Source organism: Bos javanicus, chromosome 19, assembly GCF_032452875.1.
Source record: "Bos javanicus breed banteng chromosome 19, ARS-OSU_banteng_1.0, whole genome shotgun sequence".
NCBI lineage: Eukaryota > Metazoa > Chordata > Mammalia > Artiodactyla > Bovidae > Bos > Bos javanicus.
This window is the reverse complement of record NC_083886.1, coordinates 42,429,187-42,451,711: the sequence shown is the minus strand read 5'-3', so window position 1 is coordinate 42,451,711 and position 22,525 is coordinate 42,429,187. Positions and strand designations below refer to the sequence as shown.

Below are 22,525 nucleotides of genomic sequence, written 5' to 3'. Positions count from 1 at the left end.
TCCATGAGGTCGCAAAGAGTCGGACACGACCGAGCGACTTCACTTCACTTCACTTCCAAGGAGAAATGGGTATTGCATAGGTATAAATCTGGTGATCATTTCTTAGCTATTATCTTAGTTTCTCAGCCTTCTCTTCTTTTGGAAATACTTTCTCCACTGGGCTCCCAAAGGCATCACCACCTCCCTGGAGGCTTTCTCTGACTCTTCTTTGTGACCTCTGAGTGCTGACTAATCGTGCTACCTTCTCTCTCTACTCTTACTCCCTAGGTGATCTCATCTAATCTCATGGCTTTAAAGTAACCATCTGTGGATGGATATTAACTAGACTCCTTGCAGTCACCATTTCCCAATATATATACAAATATTAAATCATTACATTGTATACCTAAAACTGTTAATATAATGTTAGGTATCAATTATACCTCAGTGAAGTAAACAGATAAGGTAACCACCTATGTTGATTACTCCTTGTGGTTCCTCCAAGATGGCCCCAGGGAGCCTTACCTCCTAGTACATAAGCCCCTGAGCATTGTCCCCTCCCACAATGAATACAGCAGGGTGGCTCAGAGGTTAAAGCATCTGCCTGCAATGTGGGAGACCTGGGTTCAGTCCCTGGGTCGGGAAGATCCCCTGGAGAAGTAAATGGCAACCCACTCCAGTATTCTTGCCTGGAGAATCCCATGGATGGAGAAGCCTGGTGGGCTACAGTCCGTCTCAAAGAGTCAGACACGACTGAGGACTTCACTTCACTTCACTTTGCTGAAGAAGTGACAGTGTATACCTTCCAAGGTTAGGTCACAAAGCATTTTTGTCTGACTTGGTCTCTTGGATTGCTCATTCTGGGGGAAATTAGCTGCCCTTAAGGTAATACTATTGGAGAAGGCAATGGCACCCCACTCCAGTACTCTTGCCTGGAGAATCCCAGGGATGGGGGAGCCTGGTAGGAGGCCGTCTATGGGGTCGCACAGAGTCGGACACGACTGAAGCGACTTAGCAGCAGCAGCAGCAAGGTAATACTGTCGGGAGGGGGTGGGGGGCGGAATCTACCTTTAAAAAAAAAAATCAGTGATTTCATAAAATTTCCTACTATACACCAACAGTGAACATCTCCTGGAACAGCCAGCAAATTCAAAAATCACAATCCTATTCAGATAAAATCTTAGAATATTCTATACTCTTCAGTTGGCAAAGGAAGCTTTAGGTTACTTATTATTTAAATTCTCCTTACTCCACTCTCACTGCCAAGAAATGCAATTAGCACAGAATTCTTATCATGAAAGTCCAGGCATCATTCACTGGACCACATGCCCTAGTTCAGCACCAACAGGAAAGGTCCTTTTGGACTCAGCAATTAATGAATTGCGGAAATGAGAGGTCTTTCTTAAAGGGAAACTACTCATAAGAAAAAGCCCAGGTACAGGATCAGAAAACAAAGGCAAGCATATCATTATTTTAAAATCTAAACTTTTACTAATGTAAATTTTAACTTTTATATGCACTTATTGTGTGTGGGGGCTAGAGAAAGATCTGGAAAATATTGTACATACTAAATTGGTGCAGTGGTTATCTCTTGGAAATTAAGGAGTTTGAAGAATATTTCTTCTTTTGAACATTTTTAAATGCTTAACAAACAGTATGCATAACCCTGACAATTAGAGGGAAATGAATTTAAGTTATCCAGAACAAATGGGTTTGCAAGCAGGTGAGAGTAGAAAGAGAATCATCTAGAAAACAACCATGGATTGCCAAAACAGAAGTCTTTAGGCTTTGTAAGAGTGCCACCTACTGGAAATTCAGGATATGAGATTTTAAAAATTAATCCTGCCTTTTAAGCCACTTATAAGATATGTCACACGCTAGCAAAGTAATGCCATCTATGGGGTCGCACAGAGTCAGACACCACTGAAACAACTTAGTAGCAGCAGCAAAGTAATGCTCAAAATTCTCCAAGCAAGGTTTCAACAGTATGTGAACCGAGAACTTCCAGATGTTCAATCTAGATTTAGAAAAGACAGAGGAACCAGAGATCAAATTGCCAACATCCACTGGATCATTGAAAAAGCAAGAGAGTTCCAGAAAAACATCTACTTCTACTTTATTGACTACACCAAAGCCTTTGACTGTGTGGATCACAACAAACTGGGGAAAATTCTTAAAGAGATGGAAATACCAGACCACCTTACTCGCCTCCTGAGAAATCTGTATGCAGGTCAAGAAGCAACAGTCAGAACCAGACATGGAACAATGAATGGACTGGTTTCAAATTGGGAAAGAAGTACATCAAGGCTGTATATTGTCACCCTGCTTATTTAACTTACATGCAGAGTACATCATGCAAAATGCCAGGCTGGATGAAGCACAAGCTGGAATCAAGATTGCCAGGAGAAATATCAATAACCTCAGATATGCAGATGATACCATCCTTATGGCAGAAAGCAAGAGGAACTGAAGAGCCTCTTGAGGGTGAAAGAAGAGAGTGAAAAAGTTGGCTTAAAACTCAACATTCAAAAAGCCAAGATCATGGCATCAAGTCCCATCACTTCACAGCAAATAGATGGGAAAAGTGACAGACTTTTTTTCTGGGGCTCCAAAATCACTGCCGATGGTGACTGCAGTCTTGAAATTAAAAGACGCTCGCTCCTTGGAAGAAAAGCTATGACAAACCTAGACAGCATATTAAAAAGTAGAGACATTACTTTGCTGACAAAGGTCCATCTAGTCAAAGCTATGGTTTTTCCAGCAGTCATGTATGGATGTGAGAGTTGGACCATAAAGAAAGCGGAGTGCCGAAGAATTGATGCTTTTGAACTGTGGTGTTGGAAAAGACTCTTGAGAGTCCCTTGGACTACAAGGAGATCCAACCAGTCCATCCTAAAGGAAATCAGTCCTGAATATTCATTGGAGGGACTGATGCTGAAGCTGAAACTCCAATACATTGGCCACCTGATGCGAAAAATTGACTCATTGGAAATGACCCTGATGCTGGGAAAGACTGAAGGCAGGATGAGAAGGGGACAGAGGATGAGATAGTTGGATGGCACCACTGACTCAATAAACATGAGTTTGAGCAAGCATCAGGAGTTGGTGGACAGGGAAGCCTGTTGTGCTGCAGTCCATGGGGTTGCAAAGAGTCGGACACGACTGAGCAACTGAACTGACTAACTGAGATATGTTGAATACTACAAAATGGGTTTGGAATTTGTTTGCTTAAGAAAGAGAAAGAGAAGAGAAGGAAAAAAGCAAGTCTGTTTAAAAGTATCAGCTTAATAAATTAAAGCTTTCTTATTTAAATAAGTGGTATTAGTTTCCAAAAAGCCCACCGGTAAGGAGGCAAATTCTATAAGGCATAATAAAGTAAAAAAGGAAAGCTAGTCATTATTTACAGGGTAGAGAACCAAACAGCCAGTCTGAACAGCCAGGCTTCCCTGTCCATCACCAACTCCTGGAGCTTGCTCAAACTCATGTTTATTGAGTCAGTGGTGCCATCCAACTATCTCATCCTCTGTCCCCTTCTCATCCTGCCTTCAGTCTTCCCCAGCATCAGGGTCATTTCCAATGAGTCAATTTTTCGCATCAGGTGGCCAATGTATTGGAGTTTCAGCTTCAGCATCAGTCCCTCCAATGAATATTCAGGACTGATTTCCTTTAGGATGGACTGGTTGGATCTCCTTGCAGTCCAAGGGACTCTCAAGAGTCTTTTAAAAATATATCCAAACATCAAATAAAAACCTATATTCATATACTTAAGTAAAAGACTTTTTAATGAGGTAGTAAATGTTTCTTAAATCTTGGTACTGGATCTAAGATTAAAGTACCATTGCTTAATATTACTATCATAAATTCAACATCAAACTAAAAACCATTATTAAATATATTCTCTCCATCACTGCTGCTACTGCTGCTTCTTCTAAGTCGCTTCAGTCATGTCCGACTCTGTGCGACCCCATAGATGGCAGCCCACCAGGCTCCCCCGTCCCTGGGATTCTCCAGGGACACTGGAGTGGGTTGCCATTGCCTTCTCTGTCTCTCCATCACTACTTTTAATAAAAGCTATGGCTGCAACATTCAGCAACATATTTATAAAAGGACTTTTTATGATCAGAATTCACAGTTGAAAAATAATCACCTGGTGAATGCATAAATTATGGTACATACATACAATAGAATACAACTTACCCGTAGATAGGAACGGACACAAAAACACCATAGATGAATTTTAAGACTGTCATACTGAACAAAAGAAGCTAGACACAATACATACCATATGATTCCATTTATATGAAATTCTAGGGGGGAAAATAACTAATCTACAGTGACATAGAATGGATCCATGGCGGTGATTTACTGGTTAAGTCTCTGTGTTTCCACTGCAGGGGGCACGGTTTCAATCCCTGGTCAGTCAGGGAAGTAAGATCCTTCATACTGTGTGGCAAAAAGAAAAAAAACAGATCAGTGGTTGGCAGGGCTGAAATGGGTGGTGGAGTGAAGATTAACTGGTTAACTAGGAAGGGTCACAAGAGAACATTTAAGACTAATGGAAATGTTCTGTAGCTTGATTATGAAGATGGTATATCTATTTGTCAAAAAATCTTCAAACAATACACATAAAATGGGTACATTTTATTGTATGTAAATCATATTTCAAAGTTGATTTTTAAACAACAGTAGTAATTAAATAGTCTGTCTTCATGACAATGCTGCGTTGAAAGCACCATGTAGGATAATCGACGATGTACTAGGGCAGGGTTGTACCTGCTCTTAAGTGCTGATCAATAAATATTCAGCAATTTCACAAGCTGGTTATTAAACCATTGGATTCAGCTCCTGGGTCAGGAAGATCCTCTGCAGAAGGAAATGGCAACCCATTCCAGTATTCTTGCCTGGGAAATCCCATGAACAGAGGAGCCTGGCAGGCTACAGTCCATGGGTTCGAAAAAGAGTCAGACATGAATTAGCGACTAAACAACAACCTGAAATTGGCCATAATGGGAATATCTGCACTACGGGCTTTGGGCTCTGCTTATGTGTTCTGCTGGAGAGCTGGCTTAAACCCGCCCACCACAGCACAGCCATGAAGAGCACAGACGCAGAAGCTGACGCCTGGGTTTGGGTTCCAGCTCCGCTACTTTTCGGTGGTTTTATTTACCCTTCTGTTCTTCAGTCCTTTGGTCTGTAAAAATCAAGGCGATAAGAGTACTATGACTATTACGAGGCTTCAGTGAGTTAATTCTCATTTCACAGAATAAGCATTAACTAAATGGTAACTGTTGTTATAGAAAGAGGAAACAAAGTCTCTCTGTAACTAAAGAAATTAATTTGCAGATTTGCTTTCAGACCACTAGACTTATTCATTCTTTTCCTTCTCTTCATGCTAACTCCCAAACAATTTCAATCTCAAAAAAGAAATGTGCAATTTTCTTTTTCACCTGAAGTATTTCTCCTTAGCTGATTGCTAAAAAGGTCAAATTTTCTAACAGGACATATTGGTGTAATAATATCTATCCTCCCTACATCACAAGCTGTTGTGAGCATCAAAAAGACCAATTTCTGTGAAAGAGTATTGTAAGCTGCAAATCATGTCAGAATTGTAAGACACTAATTTTAACACCACTGCTCAGATTGAATGGAAGGGTTCTACATGTACAGGACATAAAAAAGAGGCTGAGGAAAACCTTAGGACTCCAAGGGATTGTCACAATTTTCAGGGTTTTTGTTTTTTCCTTTAACATGCATGGTATAACTTTTAGAAAATTCTGAGTAAATGCAATGCTTTATATATATGCCATAGATAGCAAATTTCAGAGTAAATATTTAAACTCTATAGAATGCAAACATAGGACCACCAGCCTTTTTAGAAACCATTTCTACACTCTGATCTTCCTTCAAATTAAATTACCTGTGAATTTTCAGTTGCTGAAAGATGCTATTGCTTATGTTTCACAATGCATATATTCTTAAAGAAATGCAATTTTTTTCAAAATCATGGAAATAGACTTTAGAAGGAGATTTATAAATAAAATAGTCCACAGAGAGGTAGGGGGATCTACCAGAAACTAGATGGTATTTCAGGCTTCATTCAGTGAGTCATTATTTTACTCAAAACAAGTTACTCAACTTGAGATGATTCACCTTCTGGAAAAGACAAAAGAATAGCATGTATAATCACATTAGCCCAACATTTGGAATTCTCAGGAAAAACACTGTAAATACAGGGTATTGTGAACTTGGCTGGTCAGAATATATTCATTTTAGTTATCCTCTTGTAAACCACTTCCTAAAATTACATATACATGAAGTTTCTGCTGAGGAAAGTGTATCCATTTTGAAGTATTTCATTTACTTGTAAAATATCATGCGATTTTAAAAAATTGCTTAAGGCTGTAAAGAACCTGCCTGCAATGCAGGAGACACAAGAGACGCAGGTTGGATCCCTGGGTCAAGAAGATGTCTTGCAGTAGGGAAAGGCAACCCTCTCCAGTATTCTTGGCTGGAAAATTCCATGGATGGAGGAGCCTGACTACAGTCCATGGGGTTGCAAAGGGTCGGACACAACTGAGCAACTGAACACACACACACACACACACACCCAGTTGAAGTATAATATTTATTTTTTTTAATGCTTAGTAGGTGCACTGGGATGACCCAGAGGGATGGTACAGGGAGGGAGGTGGGAGGGGGGTTCAAGATGGGGAACACATGTACACCCGTGGCGGATTCACGTTGATGTATGGCAAAACCAATACAATATTGTAAATTAATTAGCCTCCAATTAAAATAAATAAATTTAAATTTTAAAAAATTTAAACTAAATGTTTAAATAAAGCATCCTGTATTCATTTGTGTATTCATTCATTTGATAAATATGTATTTAGCACCAATTATAGGTAAGTCTTTACATAATCTAGTGACAATAATCTCAGTTTTTATGAACTAAAGGTAAATGCATGATAAGGTTTCATACATTATTTTTCTTTGCTGAATAGGCATAAATGGAATAAAGTAAGTCCTCACCATTTTTCATTGGCAGAAGTGACATTGCTCCACATATGGTACATACTGATTATTTTTAAAAAGTGTGAGAGACTTGGTCAACTCCTCCTAGAAGATATGACACCTCCTCATTCATTTTACGGAGAAGGTGATGGCACCCCACTCCAGTACTCTTGCCTGGAAAATCCCATGGCTGGAGGAGCCTGGTGGGCTGCAGTCCATGGGGTTGCTAAAAGTCGGACATGACTGACTTCACTTTCACTTTTCACTTTCATGCACTAGAGAAGGAAATGACAACCCACTCCAGTGTTCTTGCCTGGAGAATCCCAGGGATGAGGGAGCCTGGTGGGCTGCCGTCTATGGGGTCGCACAGAGTCGGACACGACTGAAGCGACTTAGCAGCAGCAGAAGCAGCATTCATTTTATGGGTTTGATAAGTTAAACCGATATTTTGAGGGCATATTTTAAAACTATGATAATCTTAAATATTTAATTACATTTTATATTACATGTTTCATTATGTAAAATTAACTCCAATGTACTTTAAGTTATTTTTATCCTACACTCATTTTAAACAGTTTTATGTGCTGGTTCTGAATAGAGCAATTTCGATATCTAACTTCTCTATTTTACCTAATAAATGACTGAGTAGGCTTAAGATAAATTTTCATCATTATTTAAAAAAACAAACATATACAATCAGCATCTAATCAACAGATAATCCTGAAACAAAAAGCACAGATTTAGATCCATACTAATTCAGAGTTCATTGGACGGTGGTGTTAGAGATAAAGCAAAACAATAAAGTTTGGCTTTACTGTTTCATGAGTCAGAGGCTGAAGGGAAGGAAAAGTCCTCCAAGGGGTGACATGAAGGTGGGAGACTTGGACTCAGTTCCCCACTGAAGCCTGCAGTGGAATCTCTCCCACTCCTACGTGACTCTGGCAGGTGTTTTTACAGCTTGTAGAGTTGGAATGAGCAAGGATACTTGAATGTTAACCAGTGGGAAGATCAGAACAGCTCTAGGGGAAGGTAGGTCTCAGTAGGGAGAAGCCAGTGAACATTTAATCAGCATTATCTGTCACCTCCAGGATACACAGCAAATAGGAGATGATCTGAGGAGTTAAAGGAAAATATAATATTGTAACTCCCATGATACAAAGCTTGAGCAACAGGTTAAACAATGATTTCTTGATTAGCTGCACTTTCCAACCAATGGGACCCTGAAAACTTAAATCATGCAAAATTTCATCCCAAAAATGGGTAATGTGCATCACAAGACACTTGTTAGATACACATATACCCTGACATCTTACAGCATCATTATAACTTATCTCCATTTAGGATGTTTGGGGTCACTTAATTTGTTTGTTTTGGTAAGAAAAATCACCAAATAGGAAAGCACTATTTCAACAAACTTTTGCATCTCAAATGGAACTTTAGCTAAATAATTCAAGTAAAGTTATCCCATCAACATTGGTCTAAAAATCCTTCAACTGCAGCTTTTCCACTAGGTCAAGTTCCATGTCTCCTGAATCCATCACTTTATTTATTCATTCATTCAACAAGTAAATATAGAGCATAGAAAACAGGCTGAGGAAAACCTCAGGGCTCCTGGGGATTATCATTCATAATCTTAGGGATCTGTTTGTTTTGTTGTTGTTGTTGTTTTTGACAAGCATAGAATAACCTTTAGAAAAATCCTGTGTCAATGCAATGCTTTGCACACATGTAGCAGATTACAAAATACAGAATAAATATACAACACTTACAAAATGCAAACATAGAATCATCAGTGCACAGAGAATAAGTGGTTGCCATTACATAGGTGGCATTAAGAGGATGCTCTGAATATATTTAATTTGAATCTATTAATTTTGGCTACTTTATTTCTTTAAATGCATGAGTCACATGGATATAAATCCCACTTATTGCACTCTCTTTAAAGGAATCATGCTGTCAGGGACCAAAACACCATTAAGAAATTGTTTGCATCAGTCCCCTAGAGGGAATCATAATCCAGCCACCATAAACTCCAGAGCTAAAGTGATAATTATCAGAACAAGAAAAGCTCTTCTCATAGTCTCTGGGAACCCAAGTAAAGTCTCAGAATAAAAAGTCACATTAAAAAAATTTTTTAATGTCGTTTGCATTTTACTGAGAAATTAATTGCATTCTATTAATATTTTCAGAAAACTTTAAAGATACTTGACACTCAGTGGAGACATAAATTTTTTTTCTAAAATATACAACTCTTAACTTGGCAATTTCATAAGACATATTGATATAGATCATATTGCTCAATACATTGCTTCTGATGACTCAGTAGAAAGTTACCTTCAGTTTCAATGAGCAGTCTTTTAATTTATGACTTTTTAAGCAAACTAATCTGAGGACTTTTTCCCATCTGTCTAAAGAGTACTAGGAGTTGTTTTCACAAAATAGTTACTTGATTTCTAGAAAGTCTTTATAAGAAAAAAAAAATATGTATCCATTAACATTCATTTGTAGAAAAAACCTCAGAAACCTCTTAGTAAACATGAGAGTGTGATCTGTACATAGGAAATCCACAAACTGTGGATACAAACTGAAACTCAATTATCTTGAAGAAACTTATGGAAGACTGGTTTTCCATGAAAAAAAAAAAAAAAACATTGAGTCTAAAATTTTAACACTCCTGGCAATCAATACCAAAATAGAACTTGTTCTCCCTTAGTTAATCAAGGTGTTCTACCTAGAATAGACTTTTCTCTCAATCAAACCAACATTTATTGGGCATTATGGAAATAGCTGGGAGCAAACATAGACATACATGCAAATAACCTTACCTTGAGGTATAAGGAGACTTGGTTATGAGAGAAAGTACAGACGAGGGGCCAGAGAAATTTGGAAGAGGGAGAGAATATACAAGGCTGGGGCACGAGGACTAGGGCCACTCTTTTGGTGAAAGAAGCATTTGAGCAGAGCCTAGATGAGTATATAAAATCTCATTATGTGGTGTTAACTGGAAGTGAATTGGCAGGAACAGGAGCAAAGAGCATCTCCCTTGATATGCTTTCTCACAAGACTAAGTGATCTTCTTCCAAGAACCCATGTTCTTTGATCATGGTGGTCTGAACTTTATTTCTAAAAGAGTTGTGTGTGTCTCAAGGCAAGAATAATGAAGTGGTTTGCCATTCCCTTCTCCAATGGACCACATTTTTTCAGAACTCTCCACCATGACCGGTTTGTCTTGGGTAGCCCTACATGGCATGGCTCATAGTTTCATTGAGTTAGACAAGGCTGTGGTCCATGTGATCAGATTGGTTAGTTTTCTAATCAATTTTCATATTGTAGTTTTCAGTCTCTCTGCCCTCTGATGGAGAAGGATAAGAGGCTTACAGAAGCTTCCTGATTGGAGAGACTGTTGAGAGTCCCTTGGACTGCAAGGAGATCCAACCAGTCCATCCTAAAGGAAATCAGTCCTGAATATTCATTGGAAGGACTGATGTTGAAGCTGAAACTCTAATACTTTAGCCACCTGATGCGAAGAACTGACTCATTTGAAAACACCCTGATGCTGGGAAAGATTGAAGGCTGGAGGAGAAGGGGAGGACCAAAGATAAGATCGTTGGATGGCATCACCGACTCAATGGACATGAGTTTGAGGAAACTCCAGGAGTTGGTGATGGACAGAGAGACCTGGTGTGCTGCAGTTCACGGGGTTGCAAAGAGTCAGACATGACTGAGTGACTGAACTCACTGACTGACTGTGTATGTTTGATTCCTCTTCAAAGGCAGGACCATGTATTGTTGATCATCTAGAAATAAATACCCAGCACTGAGGCAGGGTCTGGCGGAATGTAGGTACACCAAATACATGTTGGTTGAAGTGATGCTTAGAAACATCATACTCAGTTTACACACTGTCAAAATAATTTAAAAATTTAGGGGAAAGTATTGGATAAAATTCAACTAAAACTATTCATCAAGGGAAAATTCCCTGGTGGTCCAGTGGTTAGGACTCTGCTCCTACTGCAGAGGACACAGGGTTTGATCTCTGGTTGGGGAATTAATATCTTGCATAAACTATTAATCAAGTCCATCATTCAGCACATTTTAAAATAAAAGCATATGTTGACTGAATGTTTCACTGGCACCAATTATGCTGTCACATCAGTATGTGATGAGCTCTAGTTCATGAGTCTCTCAAAATTCTCTAAGCTGGAAATAATCATGTATTTGAATTACTACATAACAGCAAGTGAGGACACAGGAAAACCAAAAATAACGATACTGCAAAGTGCCCACTGATTGATCTTTGTTAGGAAGAGTGTCCTCCTCAGCACTTAACAATTGAACAACCCAGAGATAAAAACACGTATTGTCAGGAAAAGTTGCTTATTAGATTTTGCAATAGCCCATGTTGTAATATAGAAATGTAATTTTAATTGAAGGAGGAAGATAATTACAGCTTAGGAACCAACTAGTTAGTCAACACCACAATCAGAAATATCTAAGGGACAAGCCTTGGTCCCACACCCAAGAAAAGGCGGTGAACCCAAAAAGTGAGTAAAACGAGCTTCCATTAAAATGTGTTCAAGGCACTTGAGCCATTCTGAAAGCCCTGAAACCACAAAGAAGAGAATTATGTCACTACTGATTAGTTATTAATTATTAAGTTTAAATAATTTCTATAGGTTTAATAGAAATCTAAATTTATAGATTTAAAGCAAGAAATTCTGTACTGTATTCTAGCTCCAGAAGTAATAGTATGCTGGGAATTGATGAAATGAAATAAAACACAGCATACATACATACATACATATATTTTTTTTTCCTGGAACTAATGCTAGAGATAGAAAAAAAAACAAAAAAGCCAGATAAATCCTGCAAATTTGGAAGTGATCCAAGCTATGGCAACCTAGAGATAATGGAAGTGTCATTTAGGAAGAATTGAATGGACTGGTGATGCTATAGCTTAGAAAAGAAAATATTTTAAAAGAGTTGAGTATTCCTCTTCAAATATCAAAAAGACTACAAAGCTAAGTTCTATGTGGCAAAGCAAGTTATATTGTATGGCATATTCCCATTCAATATAAAGACAAGCTTTTAAGTAATTAGAGCAGATCAAAATTGAATACCTTGTGAAACAATGAGCTTCCCTTCACTAGAAATATTCAAGTAGAGACTGGAGACATCTGATAAGGTAGTTCTGATAAGGTAGCTCATTGTTGAATATTTTAAACAAGAGAAGCAAGAAGGGAGCCAACATTTGTGAGGATCTCATTTTGCAAACACTCTTTATGTGCTATCTGAATTGGCAGTCTCAAACGTATGAAATGGATATGACTTCTCATATGAAGATACTAAGGCTTAACTTACTACATTCCCAGTAAGAGGAAGAGCTAGGATTTAAAACCTGGGATGACTTTGAAGAGGCAGAGGAACCAGAGGTCAAATTGCCAACATTCGTTGGATCCTGGAGAAAGCAAGAGAGTTCCAGGAAAAATCTACTTCTGCTTAATTGACTACGTTAAAGCCTTTGACTGTGTGGATCACAACAAACTGAAAAACTCTTAAAAAGATGGGAGTACCAGACCACCTTATCTGTTTCCTGAGAAACCTGTATGCAGGTCAAGAAGCAACAGTTAGAACAAGGCACAGAACATCTGACTGATTCAAACTGGGAAAGGAGTACAAGGCTGTATATTGTCACTCTGCTTATTTAACTTACATGCAAAGTACGTGCGTGCTAAGTCGTTTCAATCATGTCTGACTCTTGGCAAACCTATGGATTATAGCCCGTCACGCTTCTCTGTCCAAGAGATACTCCAGGCAAGAATACTGGAGTGGGTTGCCATGCCCTCCTCGAGGGGAATCTTTCTGACCCAGGGATCGACCCAGTGTCTCTTAAGTCTTCTGGATTTGTAGGAGGGTTCTTTACCACTAGCACTAACTGGGAAGTCCTATATGCAGAGTACATCATGCAAAATGCTAGGGTGGATGATCACAAACTGAAATCAAGATTGCTAGGAGAGATATCAACAACCTCAGATATGCGGATGATACCACTCAAGGCAGAAAGTGAAGAGGAACTAAGTAGTCTCTTGATAAGGGTGAAAGAAGAGAGTGAAAAAGCAGACTTGAAACTCAACATTAAACAAACTTAAAATCATGGCATCTGGTCCCATCACTTCATGGCAAATAGAAGGTGAAAAAGTGGAAGCAGTGACAGATTTCATTTTCTTGGGTTCCAAAATCACTATGGACAGTGACTGCAGCCACGAAATTAAAAGACGCTTGCTCCTTGGAAGGAAAGCGATGACAAACCTAGACAGCATATTGAAAAGCAGAGACATCACTTTGTCAACAAAGGTCCATCTCTACAGTCAAAGCTATGGCTTATCCAGTAGTCATGTATGGATGTGAGAGCTGGACCATAAAGAAGGCTGAGCCTTGAAGAATTGATGCTTTTGAACTGTGGTGTTGGTGAAGACTCTGGAGAGTCCCTTGGACTGCATGGAGATCAAATCAGTCAGTCCTAAAGGAAATCATTCCTGAATATTCATTGGAAGGACTGATGCTGAAGCTGAAACTCCAATACTTTGGCCACTTGATTCAAAGAGCCAACTCATTGGAAAAGACACTAAAACTGGGAAAGAATGAAGGCAAAAGGAGAAGGGAGCAGCAGAGGATGAGACGGTTAGATAGTATCACCGACTCAACGGACATGAGTTTGAGCAAACTTTGGGTATTAGTAAAGGACAGAGGACTCTGGCATGTATAGTCCATGGAGCTGCAAAGACTGGACACACCTGAGCAACTGAACAACTGATGACCTGTAAGGTCTCTTGCAAATTCTTTTCTGGTTGACACCCCCATGGCAGTGCATTCACTGTGTAAATAATTTCATTCTGATAATTTCTGTCAATTTATCTAGTTTGTCAAAATATTCAGGGACTTTTGGTCAAAGAGCCTATCTGCTTTCTCCATGACATTGAACTCAAAGGATTAACCATTCTTCCCATCCTTTCCTGATGAATTCTGTAATTTTGATGGCCAGAATCCCTGACAACCCATCTAAAATAGAAAGGGCACAGTTTTACCTCACATGGATCCAATCTAGGCTGCTGGTTGTGATTTTCTGGATTAATGTCATTAAGAAGAGTTCTATGGTCAGTCTAGGTTCATGAGGAAAGAATGTCATTATCAATTAGTATGTTTGCACAAATACAGGACAGAAGAGTGGTAACAAAAATGCTTTGTATTTCTCATCTCTAGTCTACATGTTTTCATTCAGTTCTTGAGTGAATACAAGCTCTATGTTCTTTACCAACTAACTGTTGAAAGCAATGACTACTGACAGCATTCCTAAAACTAGTGGGGGAGGATATGGAAATACACAAGGTAGACAGAAGACTGTCCATGAGACTAACTATCAAGAAGGTTTATAAATGACATAAATAAGAATGACTTTGAAAAACTTTCTACAGCCTAGAATCTGTCTTTCTCAGGCTTTCATGTCCAAAAACTTGACTTTACTAATATACCCAAGGTGACCTGGCATTTGAAGACAGACTGACAATGATTATATTTATACAACACTAATGTACAGATTAGAATTCCAGTTTATTTTAACAATAAGGGACATTTCTTTCAGATGTTCATGGCATACTTTGTAGGATGAATTAGGAATCATAAAGCTGCTACACAAGAACAGATTCAAAGAGAGGTTTGAGGACGACTTCCTTCAGATCCTACTCAGTCCAGGTGAAACATCTTTGCCCCACACTCGGCAATTCCTCTCTAGTGACTGGATAGTCTATGTGCCCAAATTCAGCATCTCTCTGCCGAAGATGAAGCCAAAGACACTTTCTCTGAATTCTCCTCTTGATATTCCCTAATGACCACACTCCTTACCCAGGTGTTGACTCTCAGAGATAGATTATATTTTGGTTATAATAGTTCAGTTACAAAGTCAACTATATTTCCCTTTTTCCCCAAGTTCATGGGGATACCTCACTGTCACATCCATATTTATAGCTGTTGCCACCTCTTTCAAGTATCAGAGGGCAGCCCCTAGGTTCATGGCATATAAGAATAAAGTCTATTATTTTAAAAATACAAAGGAGAACAATATGCACCTTCCAGGTTCAATGCCCATTCATCACAATGACTCTTCTAAAGTACAGAATTTTTTCAGTCATTTTTTTTAATGGTACCACACATGAAAGATGTGTGGTACCATTAAAAAAAAATGTGGAAACAGTGTCAGACTTTATTTTTCTGGGCTCCAAAATCACTGTAGATGGTGACTGCGGCCATGAAATTAAAAGACACTTACTCCCTGGAAGGAAAGTTATGACCAACCTAGACAGCATATTGAAAAGCAGAGACATTACTTTGCCAACAAAGGTTCATCTAGTCAAGGCTATGGTTTTTCCTGTGGTCATGTATGGATGTGAGAGTTGGACTGTGAAGAAAGCTGATCGCCAAAGAATTGATGCTTTAGAACCGTGGTGTTGGAGAAGACTCTTGAGAGTCCCTTGGACTGCAAGGAGATCCAACCAGTCCATTCTGAAGGAGATCAGCCTTGGGATTTCTTTGGAAGGATGATGCTAAACCTGAAACTCCAGTACTTTGGCCACCTCATGTGAAGAGTTGACTCATTGGAAAAGACTCTGATGCTGGGAGGGGTTGGGGGCAAGAGGAGAAGGGGGCAACAGAGGATGAGATGGCTGGATGGCATCACTGACTCGATGAACGTGAGTCTCAGTGAACTCCAGGAGTTGGTGATGGACAGGGAGGCCTGGCGGGCTGCGATTCATGGGGTTGCAAAGAGTCGGACACGACTGAGCGACTGATCTGATCTGATCTGATCTGACCACACATCTTCTCTTTATGAAAAGTTCCCTGTGATGGAGTTTAACCATCCAAAAGGTGGTTTCCTGCATCACTGAGGCTTCACTTGGTCTTGGATCACTATTATTTGATTACTCTTTTTTTCCAGGTATCTAAGAGTTATCTTACTTCTTGACTCCATCAGTGTTCTGCTTTTTTTTTTTTTTTTTTTGCTTGTTTTGTTTCCCAGAAGCTCAAGTAGCTCCAAAATTCTACTTGCTTCTGTTTTCAAGTGCATTCTACACACAACAGTCTTGTCTTCACTCCACCCCTGCTTCCCTCCTCATCATCCTTTGGTCTTTCATGCCCTCTCTGCATGCTCTAGCAACACAAGACAAAGGTGGCTTCATTCCATCACCATCCTTTCCTTTCCTAGTGACAAGAGTTTTGGCTTCTGGGCCTGACCTATCCCGAAAATTCTTGCTTTCAGATCTTCAAGGATCTTGTGGCCAATATAATGGACATTTTCCTTGACCTCATTCCCCTTGATCTTTCTGCAGAATTTCCAGGAGGTCTGTAAACTCCACCAGGTGAATCACCCAAGCTTCAATCCATGCTGTGATTCCCTAAGGCTTTTCCAACCTTTCAGTTTACTCCTATTCACTCTCTTTATCAGGTACTTACTTTTGCTCTGTGCTAAGCCTAATTTTGAGGACTTCCTCAACTTCCAGTCTTAACCTTCTGCTCTTCTCTACCTTAAAAATGCAGTTGTTCTCATGGCTTTGACTATCACCTCAGTATGGATGATCCCTTAAACTCTCTCCTAAATTTTTCTATCAATTTACTTTTACAGGAAATTAAAGATTTCCTTTAGTTTGAGCAAATGGTCATGTAATATAATTCACAAACTATAAAGAATGAGCATCTGTATGTATTTTAGTTAGCAGCCTTAAGAGAACTCTTAAGTATTTAAGAGTATTTATACAATGATTATATTTATACAACACTAATGTACAGATTAGAATTCCAGTTTATTTTAACAATAAGGGACATTTCTTTCAGATGTTCATGGCATACTTTGTAGAATGAATTAGGAATCATAAAGTTGCTGCACAGCACAGATTCAAAGAGAGGTTTGAGGACCAGTATTTATATGGTCTTTCCAGAACCCAAAGCAGCCATATTGAAAGTCCTTGTCCTACTTTGAAGCTCTGAACTGTCTAATTCTTTGACTTTGTTGACCATAGCTTCTTCTTGAAATTCTCCTTTCCTCTTGATACTTGTCTATTGGTTTTCTCTTTTTCACTTTATCTTTCAGTCTCTCTTGTTTTTCCTTAAATGTTAATTCCTTGAGGTTCCTTTTATTCTTGGTCCTCCATCCAAGTTCTTGGTCAAAGCTCCATCCCTAATCCTTGTTATCTTGGATTCATTATCTTTCCTACAAAATCTGCTTCTCCTTCACATTTCCATATTAGTTAATGGCACTCCCCAAAGTCCAAAACTGGAGACCGAAGGCAATGGCACCCCACTCCAGGACTCTTGCCTGGAAAATCCCATGAGAGGAGCCTGGTAGGCTGCAGTCCATGGGGTCGCTAAGAGTCGGACATGACTGAGTGACTTCACTTTTTCACTTTCATGCATTGGAGAAGGAAATGGCAACCCACTCCAGTGTTCTTGCCTGGAGAATCTCAGGGACGGGGGAGCCTGGTGGGCTGCCATCTGTGAGGTCGCACAGAGTCAGACACGACTGAAGTGACTTAGCAGCCCTCTCTTTCATCAACCTGTAACTAGTTAATAGTCAAATGCCACCATTTCTATCTTCTAACTTCCCTTTCCTACCAACCCACTGCAACTTTCTTGGAAGTTGTCATTGTTTGTTACCCTCTTCCACAGACCCCTGAAAATTCGCCTTTCTCATCTCCTTGCCTCCAGCTTCAACTCCAGTTCATATAGTACACTGCCAACGTTATCTTTCTAAAACTTAAGATTATGTTCATCCCCTGCTTAGCAACCTTTGGTGATACATCCCCTGATTATGGGACCAAGTCCAAATTCCTTAGAATGATAGTAAAGGTCTCTCCCCTCGCCCAAAAAAAAGGTCCTTCCCCACCTGGCCCCAACCTATTTTTCCAGTCTTATATCTTGGCACTCATTCACACAAACTTCGTGCCCTAGCCAAATCAAACTTTTCAGTTCTTCAACTATGTCATGTATGTTTATACCTTCTTTATGTATGCTGGTCTCTCTGCCTAGAAAAAAATGTCCCCACTCATTTTCTTTTAAATTTTATGTACTTATTTTTGGCTGCACTGGATCTTCATTGCTGCACATGAGCTTTTCTCTAGTTGTGGTCTGTGGGCCTCTCAGTGCAGTGGCTTCTCTCATGGAGTGTGGACTCTAGGCACGCAAGTTTCAGCAGTTGTGGCTCATGTGCTTAGTCGCCCTGTGGCATGTGAGATCTTCCTGGACCAGGGATCGGACTTGTGTCCTCTGCATTGGCTGGTGGATTCTTAACCACTGGACCACCAGGGAAGTCCCCCACTTACTTTTTTGATAGTTTTGTTTGGCTGTGCTGGGTCTTAGTCGTGGCACCCAGGCTTCTCTCTAGTTGCTTCTCTCTTGTCTGACTCTTTGCAACCCCATGAACCATAGCCCGCTGGTCCACTCTGTCCATGGGGCTCTCCAGGCAAGAATAGTGGAGTGGGTTGCCATTTCCTCCTCCATTGGATCTTCCCTACCCAGGGATCAAACCTGCATTTCCTGCATCTCCTGCATTGCAGGCAGATTCTTTATGGCTGAGCCACTAGGGTACATTTTTTTATGACTATTGTTTTGGTGACAGTCTCTCCAACCATACCCACCTGTGTTGGTAAGTAACACCTTAGACTGAGTTAAACTAACCAGATGGTTATCCTCTCAACACCTGTTCCCACACAGGCTGAAAAGCCTCAGGAAGAAGGAAAAGTAAGGGAAATGGAGCCCATGAGAGGACAAACTCAACTGGGATGTGGCTCTAGGGTACTGGGGAGCAACTGCATAGCAGAGGGTTACTGGAGGACGTGGGAGAGGAAGAAAGCAGCAAAACAAAGGTCCGTATTCAATGATGGAAACTTTGGTAGGTTCTGCTGCTTCTACTCCTCCCTAAAGATGGGGACACACCCTCTCTCACACTCAGCAAAAGTGGCCCCACCTCTGCACATACACTTAGCTCTTCACAGGAAAAACTCATCTCCCATTGTTATTTAATTCTTGCTGACTCTCGTAAGGTAACTATTGCCCCCTATTGCCCCCATCACCCTGCCTTTTGGGTAGTGAGGAGGCCAGGGAGAGAAGTGAGCTGTTTCTCTAGTTCTAAGACATAAGTTGCCACAGAGGATTAGATCTCAACCTATTTCTTTCTTCCTACCTTACCTGCAGCAGTGAGCGGGCCTTCTATGAGGAAGCTTGGAAGGAAGAAGCCCAGAAAGTTTCCATGGAGTGAATATAACATGTATCCAAAAATGCTTTCTCTCCTCTGAGACCTGTGTCAATCCACCTTAAAGAAACCAAAGCCAAAGGCTGTCCATGATGATGCCCCACCTGTATTGAATGTGTGACTTTTGTTGTGGTTTCAGCAAATTACCCCTACAGAGCACTCAGTTCCTCCAAACCTGTTCTCCTGCCTTCCTTCGATTCTAGAAGCCATTGATATTCTTCTAGTAAATTCCTTTGTTTAATGCAACCAGTCTGTTTCTGACTCTAATGAGTAGCTGCACTGGGCAGCCTACCTGGAGCCTCCTGGAACAGTTGCTCAATTCCGTCCCCATTCTCCCACCCATTATACCTACCTCCACCTCCACACTGGCAAGCACCTGCCTACACCTAACACAATGCCAAGTGTCAAGAAAGGGACAGGCATAACATTTGGTTTCTACCTTCAAAGAGTGTACACTTGGATAAGCATTTATTAACCATGGCATTGTAATTGTTCATTTTCCTATTAACCTCCTGTAGGACAAAAACTTTATACAAGTCCTACCATATAGCAGAGCCTGAGTAGAAACAACTTGGGCACTAGAATTAGGGGAAATCTAGGGACTTCCCTGGTGGCTCAGACGGTAAAGTGTCCACAATGCGGGAGACCCGGGTTCAATCCCTGGTTTGGGAAGATCCCCTGGAGAAGGAAATGGCAATCTACTCCAGTACTATTGCCTGGAAAATCCCATGGACAGAAGAGCCTGTTAGGCTACAGTCCATGGGGTTGCAAAGAGTTGGACATGACTGAGCAACTTCACTTTAGAAGAGTTTAGTAAAAGGACTATCTGCCAAAGTGTGGCAAATGATGTAGGGAAACCACTGGGAGTAGTAACTTTTGACCCCCACGTCCAAAGGATGAAGGCAAGTGAGTCAGAAAGTGAAAGTCATAAAGAGGGCCACCTTGAGAGGAGCTGTGCTTTTCATGGACAGTCACAGTCAACATGGAGGAGATGCCAGGGGAATAAACACCCTAAATTCATTCTCTTACCTTCCTGCAATTTCCTGATTTGGTCCCCATTGGGCAAACCTAATGAAGGCCAGAGGGCAGCTGATCTCCTGGAGGAGAGAGCAGGCTGGAGAAAGGAGGAAAGTGGATCTGGAAGGCAAATGGTTTTGTAGGGTCAGCACTTAATACCCGTTTGTCAGATTAGATTACTATTACCTACTTGTCTCCAGACAATGTCTAGTTTCTCTTTTCCCATTTTATGGTTCTCAAATTGCTATATTAGTGTTTTCCTAACACATGTTCCTCCTCTCTGCTACAGAAATAGATACATGCTTAAAGACAACTGTCCATAATCTAAATTCCCAATAATCAGTGTCTACTCTTGAAACCCTGATGAAAGCTGAGACTCTTGTCTTTCCATGTATTTTCATCCCCTCCATCCTGTGCACCTAAATGTAACAAAATTATGAGTTCTCAGGGCCACGGGAAGCTGACATAGAAAAGGCTGAACAATCCCTATGCTGTGGGGAAGGGATGCAGTGGACTGAAGTGGAGATCCTGGCACAAGGGGACAGCATAGCACTGAGCTTCCACATACGGGCATCTGGGAATCTTAGGTAGACTGGAGATAAGAAAGGAAACAGAAGTGTCAGAGAGAGACAGAGAGAGAGAATTTGAAGAAGAGGCAACTTCCTGAAATTCAGAGCAGGCTCCAGGGACAGAAGTCTGAGAAATGCGCATAAGAGCAGAAAGAGATCTGTGCACAGAATAAGGAATAAAAAATTTTGTGCCTTCTTTTTGGTCTACATGCATCCTAAAAGAATGCTTATTCTTAAAAGTTGCCCTTTTAAGTGGTCAAATGTGATTTTTCAACAGACTTCTGCCCAAAATAATCTATCTTCTTCTCACCAAGAACTGAAATTCCTATTACAAGGAGCAATCTCTTATTTTACAACTGAAGAAAAAGTTCAAACTGCTAAATGCTTAGCGTGCCTGGAACAACACATGGTGAATACAGCTATATTTCTATTATGGTAAATGAACAGCTTTGACAAACCTAGACAGCATATTAAAAACCAGAGATATTACTTTACCAACAAAGGTCCGTCTAGTCAAAGTTTTTTGGTTTTTTTGGTTTCCGTCTATGGTTTTTCCAGTAGTCATGTATGGGTGTGACAGTTGGACCATAAAGAAAGTTGAGCACCGAAGAACTGATGCTTTTTGAACTGTGCTGCTGGAGACTTTTGAGAGTTCCTTGGACTGCAAGGAGATCAAACCAGTCAATCCTAAAGGAAATCAGTCCTGAATATTCATTGGAAGGACTGATGCTGAAGCTGAAGTTCAATACTTTGGCCACATGATATGAAGAACTGACTCACTGGAAAAGACCCTGATGCTGGGACCCTTTTGCTTCAATCTAGGCAAAAGGAGAAGGAAGTGACAGAGGATGAGATGGTTGGATGGCATTACCAACTCGATGGACATGAGTTTGAGCAAGCTCCGAGAGTTGGTGATGGACAGGGAAGCCTGGCATGCTGCAATCCATGGGGTTGCAAAGAGACATGACTGAGTGACTGAACTGAAATAAACAGCATTGTATCTTTTCTTTAGACAGAAAAAAAAAGTTAAAACACAAGCTAGCCCATGGCTTCAGATGAAAGGCAGAGAGTCTGGCCTCAAGAAGATGGAGCAAAGAAAGAAAAGAGTAGAAATGCCAACAACAAACTTTAACAACTCCACAATTTTGTCTAAAGGCAACTCCTCAAAGTTGGAGATGTGCATGAGTATCTAGAATCAACGCATGCTCAGATGTTGAGCTTATAAGGAACTTTGATCAAGAAGCATGCATGATAATTTCCAAAAATCAAGGGCCTGTAACTGTCTAAAAAGAGTCCCTGGCACACACTAAGCATTCCATAAATATTTCTTGAATGAAGGTGTGGTATAATTAGGTATAAGTGAGTGTTAGAGATCACTGTGAGCTAAAGTGGGGAAGTAAGAGGGAGAAGTGAGAGAACAAGAATTTACTGAGTGCCAACTAAGTGCCAGGCACTGCTGTTCTTCATTCATTTTCCTAACATCTTTTGGAAGTTTCACAGAGTAAAAAACTGAGACTCGGAGACGATAACTAACATTTACGCAAGCAGGAAAACAGTATGCCAGGACCCAATCACTGCTCTGTTTAACTCCAGAATGTACGCACTACTCCACGTGTTTCCCCTGAAAAGGGACTAGTAGTTGGCTTGAAAA

General features: G+C 40.3%; 1 long non-coding RNA gene across 2 annotated transcripts in view; it reads right to left on the bottom strand.

Moving 5' to 3' along the window:
• Nucleotides 1-3,717: 3,717 nt before the first annotated feature.
• The window catches only part of LOC133232391 (uncharacterized), a 37,547-nt gene continuing 18,739 nt past the window's right edge, over nucleotides 3,718-22,525 (bottom strand). Inside the window, exons 2-3 of one of the 2 annotated variants that reach the window (XR_009731382.1) lie at nucleotides 20,318-20,425; nucleotides 3,718-4,422 (exon numbers count right to left, since the gene is read on the bottom strand). This is a non-coding gene — a long non-coding RNA (uncharacterized LOC133232391). Of the gene's footprint in view, nucleotides 4,423-15,641; nucleotides 19,349-20,317; nucleotides 20,426-22,525 lie in introns of those variants that run through there. The other variant, XR_009731383.1, reaches the window with a different exon arrangement.